Source organism: Neoarius graeffei, chromosome 14 (genome assembly GCF_027579695.1).
Source record: "Neoarius graeffei isolate fNeoGra1 chromosome 14, fNeoGra1.pri, whole genome shotgun sequence".
Classification (NCBI taxonomy): Eukaryota; Metazoa; Chordata; class Actinopteri; order Siluriformes; family Ariidae; genus Neoarius; species Neoarius graeffei.
Window position 1 is genome coordinate 57,130,111 of NC_083582.1, and position 18,538 is coordinate 57,148,648.

Here is an 18,538-nt window from a genome sequence, read left to right on the forward strand (position 1 = left end):
ACTGATGACTTGTCAGAGTATCATCAGCAGGCAGAGGAGAGATGAAGTGTTGCTGACAGCACGCTGGGAAGAAAAAACAAAACAAAAAAACCTCCGAATCTGACAAACTAGTATACGTGGAAGATCAGACAGACAAACACACATTTGTAGACAAGCATCAAGGTCCTGCCAAGAGCACCGGTGAAGCTGGAGAAGATTCCTGGGTTGTTGAAGGTCAACGAATGAAAATGCAACAAACATCTCGATATTTACCAAATTTACAAAACAATCTGGCAAGCAACTACGAAAAAGATGAGATTTCAGACACAAATCGCAGCCAGAACTGGCATTATTTAGAGCGAGCGAGTGAGAGAGAGCAAGCAAGCGAGAGTGAGAGAGAGAGGAAGAGTTTAAAAAAGTAATAAATTTAAAAAAAAAAAAAAAAAAGTGTTCTGAAATCCAAACCAACAACATGGCTGTTCCACAACTTGGAAACTTAGTAAACACAAGAACACAAATCAGGCATGGAAGATGAACGACCTCCATCAAAAATATCCTCATAAAAACGAATAAAGGAAGACCGAGTGCAGTCAGTAAGTATCCACGGGAAAGACGGATGAAAGGGACAGAAAAGTAAGAGGTAACTTTGGCAGTCAGGCCGAGCGATAAAAACAGCAGACATGCTCGATGCACAGCGTATAAAATGTTTGTTCATCTATCAGTCACCGAGGCAGATGAGAGAACAGTGTGTCCTGTTTTCAAGATGGGGTGTGTGCTTACAGAACGGATTCCAGCAGATCCTCGGAGTGACATAATGTACTGTAATAAAAAGCCTCACATCACTTCGAATACGTACAGCAAATGCATTATAGCAAAGGAACAGCAGGAGTACATCAGGGATTATATACATCACACACACACACACAGCACTGTGCAAGTCTTAGGCACCCCGTTTTTTTTTTTTTTCATACAAACTTTGTTATAGATTTCTATTTTGTGACTTCTACATTATCGAGTCAGCACAAAAACATTTTAGAGTCCAAGCGTTCGTTTTCCAGCACAAAATTAAACATTACAGGAAAAAATAAAAAAATTTGTATCCGAGTGGCATGTTCCATAAGCGACCACTCTTCAGATTAAAAAAGAAAACATCATCACTACGTTCAGACTGCAACCTGAAACGACCCGTATCCGATTTGTTGTGAAATCCGATTTTTTTGTTAGGCCGTTCACATTACCAATTATATGAGACTTGTATGCGATCTCCAATATGAACGGAAAACGACCCAAAAGTGTCCCGCATGCGCAAATTGACACGTAGTAAGCACATCTACGTAATACGTAAACAACAAAAAAAAAGCGCACTCTTCAAGTTTGCAAGTAAAGCATGGAGATGAGGCGAGACCTGGCGATGTGGTTTTTGTGGCGGCGGCGGAACTCGCACAATAATCTGATTAATGTGGGCAGCAGACTAATGAGACCGAAGGTGTCAAATTACTGGAAATTTCCAGAACAATCTTATCTTGTAATACAGGATGGTTTAACATCCAGGTCCCTACCAAATCCACCATTAGCTTGGTCAATTCTATAAAAGTCTATTTAAATTCTGAAAACTGTACAAATGTTGTTTTCCACCAAAGAGGCGGGATTAGCCAACGCAGAATAGTGACGTTTGTCTCTTGTTGATGACGTGTACGTCGCATGAATGCGACCTGTCCGGTCAGACTGCAGTCGCATGTGAAAATAACGGATATGCATCGGAATTAGGACCACATATCCAAGCGGCCTGGGTCACATGTGAAAAAATCGGATCTGTGTCGTTCAGATTGTCAATAACAAATCGGATACAGGTCGCATATGGGCAAAAAAAAAAAAAAAAAATCGGATATGGGTCGTTTCAGGGTGCAGTCTGAACGTAGCCAAAGTGTCCAGAAGAACTGCGGCTGGTTCTGGAAGATGCTCAGTAAAACCTACAGCTCATTTCATTATCAAACTGCACTCACTGTACCGGAGACTACTATTTTTTTTTTTTTTTTTAAAGCAAAGGGTCGTCTCACACCAAATATTGACTTTGTTTCATTGATTATGGCTTACTGCTTATAGTATTTTTTTTTAACGTTTAAACATTTTATTTCATAAGCCATTTTTGGTCTACAGCATTTCTTTACACGTGCCTAAGACTTTTGCACAGGACTGCGTGTGTGGGGGGCGAACTGTTACTATTAGAACTGGGACTTCAGACACACCAAAAAAGCAACAGGGCAAAGGGTTTTACAAGGGATTAGTGGCAGGCTGCCAGTTCGCTCCGTTGCGTGCAGCTGTCGATGTTGATTTGAAAAGTAACTAAGTAAATTACATCGGGAAATGAATACTTAAGTCTGAGTGAAAAATACTGTAGCAAGCGTGTGTGTGTGTGTGTGTGTGTGTGTGTGTGTGTGTGAGAGAAAGAAGAATCTGGAGACTGAAATCTTAGTTTCTCGGTCGTTAATTTGTGCTACTTGCTCTCAATAGCACTGGCTTGACTGCTTTATTAGCATTCGCTAACACTACTGATGAACGCTACACCGGCTGGAAGGTGAGGTCACTGCTGCGCTGACAGTGCCAGTAAGCTCACATTGGCCTTCGAGAAGGCCTCAGATGATAAATTTTTATTTACTACAAATCAAAATTGGGGCGGCACAGTGGTGTAATGGTCAGCGCTGTCACCTCACAGCAAGAAGGTCCGGGTTCGAGACCCATGGCCGGCGAGGGCCTTTCTGTGCGGAGTTTGCATGTTCTCCCCGTGTCCGCGTGGGTTTCCTCCGGGTGCTCCGGTTTCCCCCACAGTCCAAAGACATGCAGGTTAGGTTAACTGGTGACTCTAAATTGAGCGTAGGTGTGAATGTGAGTGTGAATGGTTGTCTGTGTCTATGTGTCAGCCCTGTGATGACCTGGCGACTTGTCCAGGGTGTACCCCGCCTTTCGCCCGTAGTCAGCTGGGATAGGCTCCAGCTTGCCTGCGACCCTGTAGAACAGGATAAAGCAGCTAGAGATAATGAGATGAGATGAGATTTGAAATGCTGATATGTTTGGGCCTTCTCTGAATGCCTAGAAGGCCCTGACAGTTCCTCTATGAGATCCATCCATCATCCATAACCGCTTTATCCTGTTCTACAGGGTCGGGGGCAAGCTGGAGCCTATCCCAGCTGACTACGGGCGAAAGGCGGGGTACACCCTGGACAAGTCACCAGGTCATCACAGGGCTGACACATAGACACAGACAACCATTCACACTCACATTCACACCTACGGTCAATTTAGAGTCACCAGTTAACCTAACCTGCATGTCTTTGGACTGTGGGGGAAACCGGAGCACCCGGAGGGAACCCACGCGGACACGGGGAGAACATGCAAACTCCGCACAGAAACGCCCTCACCAGGCACTGGGCTCGAACCCAGAACCTTCTTGCTGTGAGGCGACAGTGTTGACCACTACACCACCGCGCCGCCCACCCCCTCTTTTCAGCAGATGGAAGAAAAGAGCATTGGGTTAATATTTAGACTCGAGTCTGATGATTCTTTATAAAGAGCCGAATTTACACTGAGGTTGTCAAATTCCTTTTAAAATGTTCCTTTCAGATTTCTTTTTTTATCCATTTACTCAGTAAACAGATCTGAATAAAATCTGCCATGAAAACGCTTAAAATGTTGAGTTGCATCAATGGTGAAGGGAAAAAAATAAAAAATAAAAAAAAAAGTTAGCAATCCAGAAATGCTGGGGAGCATTTAAAGCCTACTGAAAGGACGAAGGCTTCTTAGAAAGGTTCGCTGAATGTAGCGTGCGTTTTACTGAAACATTAGACAGGCACTTTTCCCCCTTGCCCAGAACTCGGTGAGGTATTCTGGGGATTAATACTTCAGCATTTCTGAGTGCATGTGGCAGGTGTGTACACAGCCTAAGCACTCAATATCTGTAAGGAGGCCTGGACAGAAAAGAAAAAACACCCACAATCAGGTCTGACTGAAATTGAAAATTTTTCCAGCGATAACATACCTGTATCTCTACGAAGCACAAATACGCACACACAGTCGCTTACACTGTAGTGAGAGCAGCGGCCAAATCCGTAACGTCTGAATACTAAGAATAAAAATAGGATACTTAGCTAACCAAACAAAACCTACGTAATTAAATCGGTGATTATTTCAGCACTAACGTAAGAGCAGACGGTCATCAGCTGAATGAAGAGCGGCACTGACGCTGTGGTCCGTCCAACGCCATGGCCGATATTTAGCTCATTAAACTCGACACACTGATGTGTCCCATAGTAAAAAGTGATTGCTTACATTTCTATTAAAGTGGATTGTTATGTTTGTTGAGATTTTATTTATTACATGCATACAATACACTGTATAGCCAAAAGTATGTGGACACACAAGCACCACTCCCATATGTGCTTGCTGAACATCTCGTTCTAAATCGAGTCTCCCACTGCTGTTGGAATCATCTCCACTCTTCTGAGAAGGCTTTCCACTAGATTCTGGAGCCTGGCTGTGGGGATTTGTGCTCGTTCAGTCACAACAGCGTGAATCAGATCAGGCACTGATGTTTGCTGAGGAGGCCCGGGGTGTAGTCGGCGTTCCAGTTCTTTCCAAAAAGGTGTTTAGTGGGGTTGAAGTCAGGGCTTTGTACAGACCACTCGAGTTCCTCCACTCATGGTCGTCGCTTTGTGTACAAGGGTACCGTCAGAGACCAGGACGTTCTGGACTGAAAGACAACGGTGTGTGACAGGTTGGGGAAGACCTGCATATGAGTATGAAGGTCTGGTGTCCACAAACATTTGGCCAGATAGTATAGCAGTTGCTTTTAAACAATCAGTATGATGAAACATTGAAATAATATTGACTGGCGTTGAATGGTATATCAATTTTGAGAGAATTTTGAAAGAAAGATGCGTTGAACACCCAAAAGGAATGTAGTATAATAATAATGCCTTTTTTTCGTGGTATATCAAATATATTCCATTCAACTCGCATGATATTGAACAAGTCGAAGACAAGTAGCTGAATAGAATATATCTGATATACCATGAAAAAACCCAGCCAATATTATTATTATTATTATTATTATAATACATTCCTTTCAGGTGGTCAACGCATCTTTCTCTTTCAAAATCTTCCGTATTTAATGAAGCAAACCTAGGAGTATGAAGGTCAGGTGTCCACAAACATTTGGTCAGATAGTATAGCAGTTGTTTTTAAACAATCAGTATGATGAAATATTTAAATAATATTGACCGGCGTTGAGTGGTATATCAATTTTGAGAGAATTTTGAAAGAAAGATGCGTTGAACACCCGAAAGGAATGTAATATAATAATAATAATAATAATAATAATAATAATAATGGCTTTTTTTCATGGTATATCAAATATATTCCATTCAGCTAGCATGATATTGAATGAGTCGAAGACAAGTAGCTGAATGGAATATATCTGATATACCATGAAAAAACCCAGCCAATATTATTATTATACATTCCTTTCAGGTGGTCAACACATCTTTCTCTTTCAAAATTCTCTCAAAATCTTCCGTATTTAATGAAGCAAACCTAGCAGTATGAAGGTCAGGTGTCCACAAACATTTGTCCAGATAGTATAGCAGTTGTTTTTAAACAATCAGTATGATGAAACATTTAAATAATATTGACTGGCGTTGAATGGTATATCAATTTTGAGAGAATTTTGAAAGAAAGATGCGTTGAACACCCGAAAGGAATGTAATAATAATAATAATAATAATAATAATAATAATAATGGCTTTTTTTCGTGGTATATCAAATATATTCCATTCAACTCGCATGATATTGAACAAGTCGAAGACAAGTAGCTGAATAGAATATATCTGATATACCATGAAAAAACCCCAGCCAATATTATTATTATTATTATTATTATTATAATACATTCCTTTCAGGCGGTCAACGCATCTTTCTCTTTCAAAATTCTCTCAAAATCTTCCGTATTTAATGAAGCAAACCTAGCAGTATGAAGGTCTGGTGTCCACAAACATTTGTCCAGATAGTATAGCAGTTGTTTTTAAACAATCAGTATGATGAAATATTTAAATAATATTGACTGGCGTTGAATGGTATATCAATTTTGAGAGAATTTTGAAAGAAAGATGCGTTGAACACCCGAAAGGAATGTAATAATAATAATAATAATAATAATAATAATAATAATGGCTTTTTTTCGTGGTATATCAAATATATTCCATTCAACTCGCATGATATTGAACAAGTCGAAGACAAGTAGCTGAACAGAGTATATCTGATATACCATGAAAAAACCCCAGCCAATATTATTATTATTATTATTATTATTATTATTATACATTCCTTTCAGGCGGTCAACGCATCTTTCTCTTTCAAAATTCTCTCAAAATCTTCCGTATTTAATGAAGCAAACCTAGCAGTATGAAGGTCAGGTGTCCACAAACATTTGGTCAGATAGTATAGCAGTTGTTTTTAAACAATCAGTATGATGAAATATTTAAATAATATTTACTGGCGTTGAATGGTATATCAATTTTGAGAGAATTTTGAAAGAAAGATGCGTTGAACACCCGAAAGGAATGTAGTATAATAATAATAATAATGGCTTTTTTCGTGGTATATCAAATATATTCCATTCAACTCGCATGATATTGAACAAGTCGAAGTCAAGTAGCTGAAGAGAATATATCTGATATACCATGAAAAAACCCAGCCAATATTATTATTATTATTATACATTCCTTTCAGGTGTTCAACGCATCTTTCTCTTTCAAAATTCTCTCAAAATCTTCCGTATTTAATAAAGCAAACCTGGCAGCCATGTTCGTTTACAAATTGTCAATCGCCTGCTAGGACGGAAAACGTTTTACGTCTCCGACGTGTGACGTGTTGTCTTGACAACCATGCAATATGGTAAACCATATTCAACGCTCATTCTCCATTGGGCAGAGTGACGTAATACACGTAAGTGATATGCTAACAATATTGCGTGCTATCAAACCAAATAAGTGAAACCTGCTAGAGGGGAATAGAACACATTTTTATTCCATGGAAAAAGTGTCCTGTATGTATACTGTAATAATTAAATGTGATTTCAGATTTTTTTCCCCCCACTACTGGGGATGACCAGTGTTATAACGTTCCTTGTGATTGACCGGCTCTGTTCATGAAGGCTTCATGACAACACAGAAAATCAGAGTTGATGATCTGATATGCGACACACACCACTGATTTCGCTGCCCAGCACCTTCGGCAGCGTGAGGTGAACGCTGTTCGACGGGCTGCTGAACACACAGGAATGTTGACCACAGCTGGTCATTGTTGAAAGTTCCATTGTAGATCATGTGACCTGGTTTGAATTCAGAATGGAATCTGGAACTGAACCCTCCCTAAACTAATCCCACTCCTATCCCCACACACACACACAATCCTTGTGAGGACCTTCCACTGATTATTAATACTGCAGCTAATTAACACTTTGCTCCACCCAAGTCTAACCTCAATCTCGACCTCGCTAACCAAAACTGCTCTTATCGGGTTTAGGGTTTTTTTTAAATAAAAGCTGCAGTTTTTGTAGACCAGCCAAAAGTCCCTACAAGGTCGAATCTCTCCGATATTCTGCAACCCAGATGAAAACAGCTGTACACTTTTCATGTCTGAACACTCTCTCTAATATTAATTCCAGATAATCTGTGAAGTGAGATTTGGAGATTTTTTTAATGAATCTGCCATTACGGACCCAGAACTAAAACTGAAGAAAAGATCGCGAAAAGAAAACATCTGTGCACAAAGATCAAGCTGGCAAAAATGAGGAGTTGAGAGAGGTCATGGAAAGCATATTAAAAATAAAAAAAAGAAAAAACCCTGAAAAGGACCCAAGATGGGCAGGTGAGACCTGTCTGAGGCAGCGTGAGGAGTGTGTGTGTGTGTGTGTGTGTGTGTGTGTGTGTGTGTCAGATATGAGGAAGGGAGAGTATGAGAGAAAGAGACAAAGACGGAATGAGCGAGGGAGCGAGAGGAAAGGTAAGGTCCAGATGAGGCAGCTGGGCTCTATTACTCCACACGGTCCCTCCTCCTCCGTGCAGGAAATGAGCAATCATTTAGTAGTGACAGGTACATGCTGAACCTCACTATCTCTCCTCTAAAACCTAGCAGATACTGCACACAGCCAGCCAGCGTTAACCTCTCGGCCCACTGGCGTGTGTAAGGGTTTGCGTGTGTGTAGGCAGGGGGAAAAGATCACTGACAGAATAAAGTGAACACAATAATGTTAAACTGTAGCACTATAAAAGATGAAGTATGGGAGAAAAGGAGGCTTCTCAGAGCAGGCAAAAACATTCTCACACACACGCACACACAAACACATGCGTGTGTTTTTGGTTTGGGAGCGATCCTCTGTAAATCTCCTGTGTGCTATGAAAGGCTGAGCATTGCTGAGTTTAACTGGGTGTGACTGTGAAGCCTGACTTAATGTACCGTCTGATCCAGCGAGAGCGCACCTTACTGAACCGACAACAAAACCCTGGGCACGAATGAAAAACACAACTTTGTTCTCATCTGTTTTTTATCTGGAGTGTGTACTTACACACTGGACACATTCGAGAGGGCTGTCCAGGACGTCAGCTGTCAGAATAAAGGGATGGTTGAAACAAAAAATAAATAAATAAATAAATAAAAGACTACAGTATGATGTTGATCGATCATGATACATCATGTGAAAACATCATACACAGTATGTTAAAGAATATATTCAGCTTTAGGAGCGATGTCATGATTTTTTTTTTTGGGGGGAATGGCAATAGGGGGCGGCACGGTGGTGCAGTGGTTAGCGCTGTCGCCTCACAGCAAGAAGGTCTGGGTTCGAGCCCCGTGGCCGGCGAGGGCCTTTCTGTGTGGAGTTTGCATGTTCTCCCCGTGTCCGTGTGGGTTTCCTCCGGGTGCTCCGGTTTCCCCTACAGTCCAAAGACATGCAGGTTAGGTTAACTGGTGGCTCTAAATTGACCGTAGGTGTGAATGTGAGTGTGAATGGTTGTCTGTGTCTATGTGTCGGCCCTGTGATGACCTGGCGACTTGTCCAGGGTGTACCCCGCCTTTCGCCCATAGTCAGCTGGGATAGGCTCCAGCTCGCCTGCGACCCTGTAGAACAGGATAAAGCGGCTAGAGATAATGAATAATGAGAGTGGCAATAGTAGTGCTACATTCGAGGGGGAAAAACAAAAGTGTTGTCAGGTAATTCTGGGCATACACTGTGCGATTTTTGGCCCGATTTTGACACGATTTTCACTCGGGCGACTATTTTGGAGATCGGGCTGAGTTTTGGCTCAATCGTGCGTCTCGGATCGTGTAGTCCAGGGCTTTTCAAAGTGTGGGAGAGTCAGCCTGCCCTCAGAGAGCAAATAAACAACAGCGCCCCCCCCCTCACAATTTTTGTTGTTGCTATACTTAAAGTGCCATTCCACCATTGGATGTATTCTTTGGCATAAAATACAATATATTTTATGACAACATGACTAGACAGAGAAATCTTTTAGCTTCAAAATGATATATCAAACATAATTTTTTGACAACGACAAGTATATTAATTTTGCGACCAAAGTCACCTACCCTTTTAATTTCCGTGCGGTAGTGAAACGTGATGTCATCGGCAGGTTCCCCTTCTTGTGTACCACGTGTCGGTCTATTTTTAGACCAGGAAACCCCCAAAGTGAGAGAGTCATTTCTCCTCGTATATGGGGGCCAAAAAAATTGCGAAAAATTTTGAGTTAATCTTTCAGTTAGCTAGATTTATTGGTATTAGCTAGATTTATTGGTATTATTTTTATCGCGTTCTATCCGCCATTGCTGATAATATGTGCCACGTCACACGTCACGTGGTACACAAGAAGGGGAACCTGCCGATGACATCATGCGCGGAAATTAAAAGGGTAGGTGACTTTGGTCGCAAAATTAATATACTTGTCGTTGTCAAAAAATTGTTTGATATATCATTTTGAAGCTAAAAGATTTCTCTATCTAGTGATACCATTTATATATGTTGTCAAAATATATTGTATTTTATGCCAAAGAATACATCCAATGGTGGAATGGCACTTTAATGTTCCATTCGTATTTTTAAAAAAATGGTTGTTGTACACATTTTTTTCTTTTACACATTTTAAACATCTGTGCTTTTTAAAACATTTTTTTTTACACATTTTAAACATCTGTGCTTTTCTTTTTAAAGCATCTTGTTTTACACATTTTAAACATCTCATAGCATCGTTAGCTAGCACCTCTTGGCAGACAACACACTGTGGCAGTGGAGCATCTTCAGATCCAGTCCATGAAAATCCAAACTTTAAATAATCGTGGTCATACTTCCTTCTTTTTTCAGTCCCCCCCAGGATTCCGCGGGGCTTTTTTGTGATTGTTGCGGGCTAAAATGTCTGATGTTGCGGGGGTTTTCCAAAAAATTGGGATGAAAGTTGCGGTGTTTTTTAGGTTTTTGTTGCGATTACATTGCGGGAGGAAGTGAAAGTTGCGAGAAATTGTTGCGATTTTCTCTTTTTGTGATTAAAATTGAGTGATATGTTAAATATTAAGTTATTACTGAAAAACTATTGATTAAAAAAACAGACACTGAGAAATGGTCCTATAAACAACTTTACCAATATAAAAGATTACCAGGACGACAAAAATGCAGAAAAATAGGCTTTACTTATCCAAATGCACCTGTTGGTTCAAAAGTTAAAGTGCATAGAACCTCACAGCACAACATGAAGTTACCTTAAAATATAATATAAATGCCTCAGCTTTCATGTAAGAAAAAAAAAACTATTAATACTAGTACTGTGTGCAGGCAGTCTCTCCTGAAGACTAAATTAAACAATAATTATAAACTAATAAAATAAATGGCTCAGGCTTCATAGAAGAAAAAAAAACAATTTGAACAGAATCTCACAGTATGATGCTGAAGCTGCCTAAACAATGGAAAATAAAATACCATTTTGGCAAAAATGTTGGCATCCATTAATTTCTTGTATTAAGTAAAAAATAATGTAAAGTGCACACAGTCCTTCACTGTAAACATAACACACTTTCAGTAACAGAATTTAAGCCGATATAAACACTGACTCGCACATCATGCAATGTTGCCAGATACTGCTGACGTTTTCCAGTCCAATATGTTCAAAATCCGCCAAAATGAAATTCAAACCGCCCAAACTGGCAACACTGCGCACATGCTGCTTCTCTTGAACGTAAACACGGAAGTAAGGCGGAAGGTAGTTTGTCGACGTCACCTCAAGACGATGCCAACGATTGGTCAAATTTGCGGGAAAGTTGCGGTGATTGGATATAATTGCAACACCGCCCTGAATTCGCAGGGATTGGTTGACTTTGTGTTGAAGTTGTAAATCGCAACATCGCGAAATCCTGGAGGGTCTGGTTTTTTTGCTTGGCCCAGACTCTGTCTCCTCACTCACTGTAGCTTTAGGTACTAAAAATCGATCCATTTTGTCTCTGGCAAAGGCTAGCTGAAGTTCGCTAAATATCCGCAATAGTAACTTATTCTGGTTTATGTTTCCTCACGTTGCGCCCCCCCCGAAGAACTCTGGCGCCCCGCAGGGGAGGCGCGCCCCACACTTTGAAAAGCCCTGGTGTAGTATACATGGGGTAACGACAAGCGATTAACACCTCACGACCTCCTCCCGATCGATCGGATGAAAATCAAACCTGTTTGAAATCCTGGTCGCCCATCGTGAGGCTATCGCACTGTTGAAGCAGCGTCATGAGCCGATTTACCTCAACCTGTCACACTACACATGCGCGAACACAGATACGGAAGAGAAAACAGAGACTCCCAGTCTCCTCTTCTTCTTTTTCATGTTGCAGTTCCAGATACAAGAATCTGACGAGTCGTGTATGGAAGTACAGTGTGAGCAGTCAGATCGCATCCGAGCATCGGATCGTATACTGTGAGAACAGGAATTGTAAGCTGCGTGCTGTTTAACCCTGCGATTCACTCGTATAGTGTGAGCAGCAGCTGAATACCGCGATTGAAAAAAAAAAATCGCACAGTGTCTGCCCAGCTTAAAACAGACCTCACCCGGTAGCACTTAGGATGAATATGGACGATATCGTAAAAAAAAATTATATTATATATATATAGGTACCCTATGGGTACGTGACTACTGCTTATTGTTTTCTGATCCCATGTCCATACAGTATTTTACTGTGAGGCAGTAGCTACAAAAATGAAGTGTAATCCAAAAATGAACAATTTAAAAAAAATCACAGAAGTAAAATATACCGCGTATTTGTACTTTATATTATTCTACTCTTACAGTTTTCAAAACTAAAACCTCCGAACCGAGGCTGACCGAAACTCTTATTTCCTGGAAATGGCCCGGCGCTAGAGCTCAGTGGAACACACTTTCCCTCTGTAATAAGCAGAAATACGTCTGAAAGCGATTTCTTTAGTCCATTTATTTTGAATGGTGAACCGAATTGTTTACACTCACTGGCCATTTTAATCGGAACACGTGCATGTGCAGTGCGCGACTGTTTCATTCTTAAAAGCACGATGACGTAGTGGTTAGCGCCTCTATAGGGGTGTTCACACGGCAACTTTTACTCCGGTGTAGCACCGGGGCTGCCCCGGTAGAGCGTTCACACGGTACAAAGTTATAGCGGTGTAGCCCCTGAAAGCTGCTTAAACCGGTGCAAATCTAACCCTGCTCGGGAGGTGGTTTAAGAAATTTACTCCGGAGTAAATGCTAGTTTGCGGGGCAGCACCGATATAAAATGGGCCGTCTGAACGCTACAGGGGTAGACTCGCTACGCGTGAGGAGAGTTGATTACATACGGGCATTGCATAATTTGCATCCTGGTATTTTGCGCTTCCAAAATGGCGAATAACAACAACAACAACTGCGTGTCTTCCAGTGTTGCCAGATTGGGCGGTTTTAAGTGCATTTTGGCAGATTTGAACATATTTTGGGCTGGAAAACGTCAGCAGTATCTGGCAACACTGGTGTCTTCATCCACGTTGTTTTCTCGGCGCTTGGTGATGCCATAACAACCGGGAAAAGGAAGTACATTTTCACGCATGCGCATATTTCATTTCCGCATTACTACTATCGTATAGCATGGTCGCAAAAACTGCCGTGTGAACGCAAGTGGGGCTGCACCGGTGCTAACACGCTTCTCTCTAGTAAGCAGGTTTGTGACGTGTGAACGCTCCACAAAATTTACACCGGTATAAGATATATCGCAACAAAATACATCGGTGCAGCATCGATGCAAATATGTGCCGTGTGAACACCCCTAATATGAGGCAGTAGCCACAACGGAAAAGAATTTGACCTTTTTGGTGACCTTGAGTGGATGACCCTCAAAATGTTGGAGGTTCTATTTGAGACCAATGCCCATCTATCCTGAAAATTCCATGACAATTGGTCCAGCCGTTTTCCCGTAATATCGTAAACAAAGAACCCCCCCGAAAACAATACCTCGCCCCCTGGTGGACTCCGTCCCGGGGCGAGGTACCAATGGTTTCCACAGTCTGAAAAAGGACAACTATCAAACATTTGGTAGGCTACAATCGATCAATAGATAGGATAGACAAAACCCTACCTGTTAATGACGGTTTCTGAAAGGAGATGTTTATTTATTTATTTTTTTTTTAGATTTTTTTTTTTTTTAAGATTTTTTTTGGGGGGGGGGCTTTTTTCACCTTTATTGGATAGGACAGTGTAGAGACAGGACAGGAAATGAGTGGGAGAGAGAGACGGGGAGGGATCGGGAAATGACTTCGGGTCGGAATCGAACCTGGGTCCCCGGATTTATGGTATGGCGCCTTAGCCACCTGAGCCATGATGCCCCCAGGAGATGTTTATTTAACATGCTTTAGCATGAAACTGTTCATTTATGTTTAACAACACGGGAAATTATTCAGGACAGACGGCCAAAATGTACCTTTTAAAGGAGAACTGCAGGCAAATTTTTAAAATCAAAATTCGATTTCTCATTTTATTAAATATAGGAATGCATTTCTGATCGCTATTTTGTCACTGCTATAGCAAGTTATGAGTGTTTGAAATACGCTCTGTAATATCAGTCCATATGTCAAAGCAATGGCCGTAAACGAGATTCGCCGAGACCTGTGCGAGACATCGTAGGACGGAAGTAAAACGTACAGCGGAAATCAAAGCGATGAACATCTGCCAACGTTGTCAAAAGACGCACGAGCCCTCGTTCAAACGCTGACGTAATCAAGCCGGAAGTTTTCCCTGTGTCCGAAATCGCTCCCTACTCACTATACAGTGTGGACGCCATTTTGTAGTGCTGTCCGAAACCTTAGTGAGGATTATGTGGGAAATGCGCTCTGTAAAATATGGATTTATCACAAAAATACATGCATGTATTTATTATTTTGAAAACCCACCAGCCGCCTGATCTGCCACGTTTTAATTGTGCGACAGTAATGACGTAAATACCAGCGCGACGGACTCGTCCTTATCCTGCCGTCTTTCCAACTCTTCTCTACTCCACGTTGGTTCGGAGTCGTATGGAATAATCTCCATCACTGATGAAGCTGGCAAATCTCGAAATGAATCTAAATTGGAATGATATGGCGATCTGGCCGCTGTGGAAACAGTTTTCAAAATGGCGGCACTGACACTTCACGTTTGAAGTCTCGCACAAGTCTCGTGAAGATCGCGCGGATAAGCGACGCCTGCCGTGGACCAAACGAACTACATTCAACACGGCTAAAAACCGAAAAGGCCGATAAGTGTAATATAATATGCCAATACGAGTCACGATATAAAGTTAATAAAAGCAAAAACGTAATTGAATAACACGTTAATTAAGAAATAAAGCAAGTTTAAAAATGACTTCAGTTCCCCTTTAAGATGGAAATGAACTGTGCAGAATTTCAGAGATACTGCTCATGTTACTTGTGGTGAGAAGACGGCATAGCGCGTTTCTAAAATGGACCCACTTTCTTATAGTCCACGTGAGTAAGGTATACCAAGTGAAAAGCTGCTAATGGATGTGATTGAGTACAGATTTCCAACTACTGTGCAGCAGGGTTTGTTCATGGTGGTAACCGGAATAACAACTGAAGTGGTGACGATCCTCATGGTTTTCCTGAGAGGGCACTTTTTTTGATGGACTCGAATTTCAACCGCATGTGAAGCTCTGCTGCAAATATGTGTCTTACATTTCTTTCAAGTCCTGTTTATTTACTGTGCGGAGTCTCCTACTTCAAAATATTTATATAAATATTTTATTAATCATTTACAACCTCAGGGGCGGCACGGTGGTGTAGTGGTTAGCGCTGTCACCTCACAGCAAGAAGGTCCTGGGTTCGAGCCCCGTGGCCGGCGAGGGCCTTTCTGTGTGGAGTTTGCATGTTCTCCCTGTGTCCGCGTGGGTTTCCTCCGGGTGCTCCGGTTTCCCCCACAGTCCAAAGACATGCAGGTTAGGTTAACTGGTGACTCTAAATTGACCGTAGGTGTGAATGTGGGTGTGAATGGTTGTCTGTGTCTATGTGTCAGCCCTGTGATGACCTGGCGACTTGTCCAGGGTGTACCCCGCCTTTCGCCCGTAGTCAGCTGGGATAGGCTCCAGCTTGCCTGCGACCCTGTAGAAGGATAAAGCGGCTAGAGATAATGAGATGAGAGATGAGACATTTTTAACGGACAAAGGATACAGTCGGAGGCACTTAGTTTCCAAAAAAAATAACTTCCTCTTCAATATTTTTCAACTGTGAACAAAAAAGTGTATGTCGCAGGTGGTTTTGAAATCAGGTGAATCTAGATTTACCTTGGTGAATTAGGTCGACATTCTTAAAAAGGGGGCGGCACGGTGGTGTAGTGGTTAGCACTGTCGCCTCACAGCAAGAAGGTTCTGGGTTCGAGCCCAGCGGCCGATGGGAGCGTTTGTGTGTGGAGTTTGCATGTTCTCCCTGTGTCTGTGTGGATTTCACACAGGAAACTAGAAAAGCACTCGGAGAGCGCAGACCTCCGCCAAGAATCCTTTAAAAAAATCCGGGATCCAGAAGGTGATCCGGATCACCGCCGAAATTTAATGGATTGTTACTTGTGCCCAGTCACACCTCTGGGAAAAATCTCAGAGCAATCCGTTCATTACTTTTTCCGTAACGTTGCTAACAGACAAACCAACAAGCAAACGCTACCGAAAACATAACCTCCTTGGCGGAGGTAAAAATTCTTTTTATGACCTAAACCTGAAAAATCTGAAAGTCAGTCTACCTTTCATCTTTAAGCATTAAAACTTGATTTTTTTTTAGACCGGTTTAAAAGCTCAAAGAAGTTTGAGAATTACATCACTGAAATGCCCAAGGAAGAATTAAATAAACGTCTAAAGCTGTTCTATATCTCGGGACGACAGCAAGACGGCACTTTGTACAAAAAACACAACACTAAAGTCAATTCGTGTAGCCATCGATAGGTTTTTAAGGAGTCCGCCTGAGCAGAAATGATTTTGTCGGACGTTTTGTATAAAGAGTTATTTATCGAATTTGCAAAAAATAAATAAATAAAAAAATAAAAATGCTGTTTGTTTCTCAAAATCCAGTTAACATGGATATAATAAAACAGTTATTCCACTCAATCTCATCGTACATGGCTTATAGCCGACTATCCGCTCATGTACGACTCAATGTTGTGGAATAACCGTTAATTATTTTTTTCGTGGTCCAAATCCTGCGCTCTGACTGGTTGGCGAGTGGGTCCGTATCCTACAGTACGGACCCCGGTTACGGACCCCTGGCGACTCGCTCGTTCACAACAACAAACATGGTAGCAATTTTTGTCAACATTTATTTTTTTTTTACAAGATTTATTTATAAGATTATCAAAAATCTTATAAATTTTTGCCAGCATTTCTCAGGAGAATAGCATTAATTTTACAGCATGGATAGCGATAACGACAGCGTTCACAGCGAAAGCGAGTTTTACTACCCTGAGGAAGAAGAAATAAAGTAAAACATTTCAGGAGAAAGCTAAAAACGTTGTAATTTGCTAACACCGAGCAAAAACATGGCTGAATCCTGAATGACTCAATTTTGTATAAATCGGGGACTACATAGGCGGCAAAATGTAGGGCTTTTTTTTCCTGCCATGGAAGTGCACAGGGCGGCATGGTGGCGTAGTGGTTAGCGCTGTCGCCTCACAGCAAGAAGGTCCTGGGTTCGAGCCCCGTGGCCGGCGAGGGCCTTTCTGTGTGGAGTTTGCATGTTCTCCCCGTGTCCGCGTGGGTTTCCTCCGGGTGCTCCGGTTTCCCCCACAGTCCAAAGACATGCAGGTTAGGTTAACTGGTGACTCTAAATTGACCGTAGGTGTGAATGTGAGTGTGAATGGTTGTCTGTGTCTATGTGTCAGCCCTGTGATGATCTGGCGACTTGTCCAGGGTGTACCCCGCCTTTCGCCCGTAGTCAGCTGGGATAGGCTCCAGCTTGCCTGCGACCCTGTAGAAGGATAAAGCGGCTAGAGATAATGAGATGAGATGAGATGGAAGTGCACTTGTATACCGAGGAGGAAGCCATTTGCATTACAGCCGTGAATGAGGATTCAAAATGGCGGCTCGGCTCGGTTTTCCCTTTCAGGCGCTCTCGTTTTCTGTTAGAATTTGGTAAAGAAAAAAATAAATATATTATTTACCAGCTTAAGGTCGGTCCGTATGGTGAAATACCGTGACCTCAGCCTTGAATACTGACCTCAGCCCAGAGGGCCTCGCTCAGTACTTTCAAGACCTCAGTCACGGTATTTCACGATACGGACCTCCCAGCCGGTAAATATTTCCCCGCAGTCTGGATTAACACACCTAATTAACTTATCGAGCTAAGTTTATGCTAGCTGCCACTTTTAAGCCTTTAGTTAACTGGACTCCTGGATCATCATAACACGGGACACTGGAGATGTGACTTGTGCAGTGGGCTGGTTAACGAATTAATTGATAAAAAGACGCAGGGTGGATCAGTCATCACGTTACCAACGTCTAACATTTAAGACTGAAAGATGCCAAAGAGATCTCTGGCACCTTCACAGTTTTATTAGGGCTCTCGGAATCATCACTTTCTTTCTTCTTTCTCAGAGGTCTAAAGTCCTCATAGCTTATTTTTTACTCGGTCAGCTGTGACGCTTTATATAGACAGATGTGCATCGTGCCAGAATATTCCCCATCAACTGAATTTACTTTCATCAAGTTGTAGAAACATCTCAAGGCTGAGCGATGGAAAAGGGAACGTCTAAACTCAATTCTGAACGCGTATGACAGCAAAAAAAAAAAAAAAGGATATAATTGTTAAAGTTATAACCTTGGAACAAGTGAAAGGGTGTGAATACTTTCGGTATGCAGTGAATCTTGACTGTAGATGCCACAGATTTATTTAGCGTACAGTACACACATGCTGCGCTCGGTTTGAATGTGTATGTAAGGAATTTAGATTAAATCACGATCAATACCTACATGAAGGATTTCAGGCTTGTTTGCGGAATATTCATTTATTTTTATTTAA

General features: G+C 41.7%; 1 protein-coding gene across 7 annotated transcripts in view; it reads right to left on the reverse strand.

Annotated features, from left to right (window-relative positions):
• znf438 (zinc finger protein 438) overlaps nt 1–18,538 on the reverse strand; it is a 141,034-nt gene that overhangs the window by 72,869 nt on the left and 49,627 nt on the right. The window lies entirely within an intron of this gene.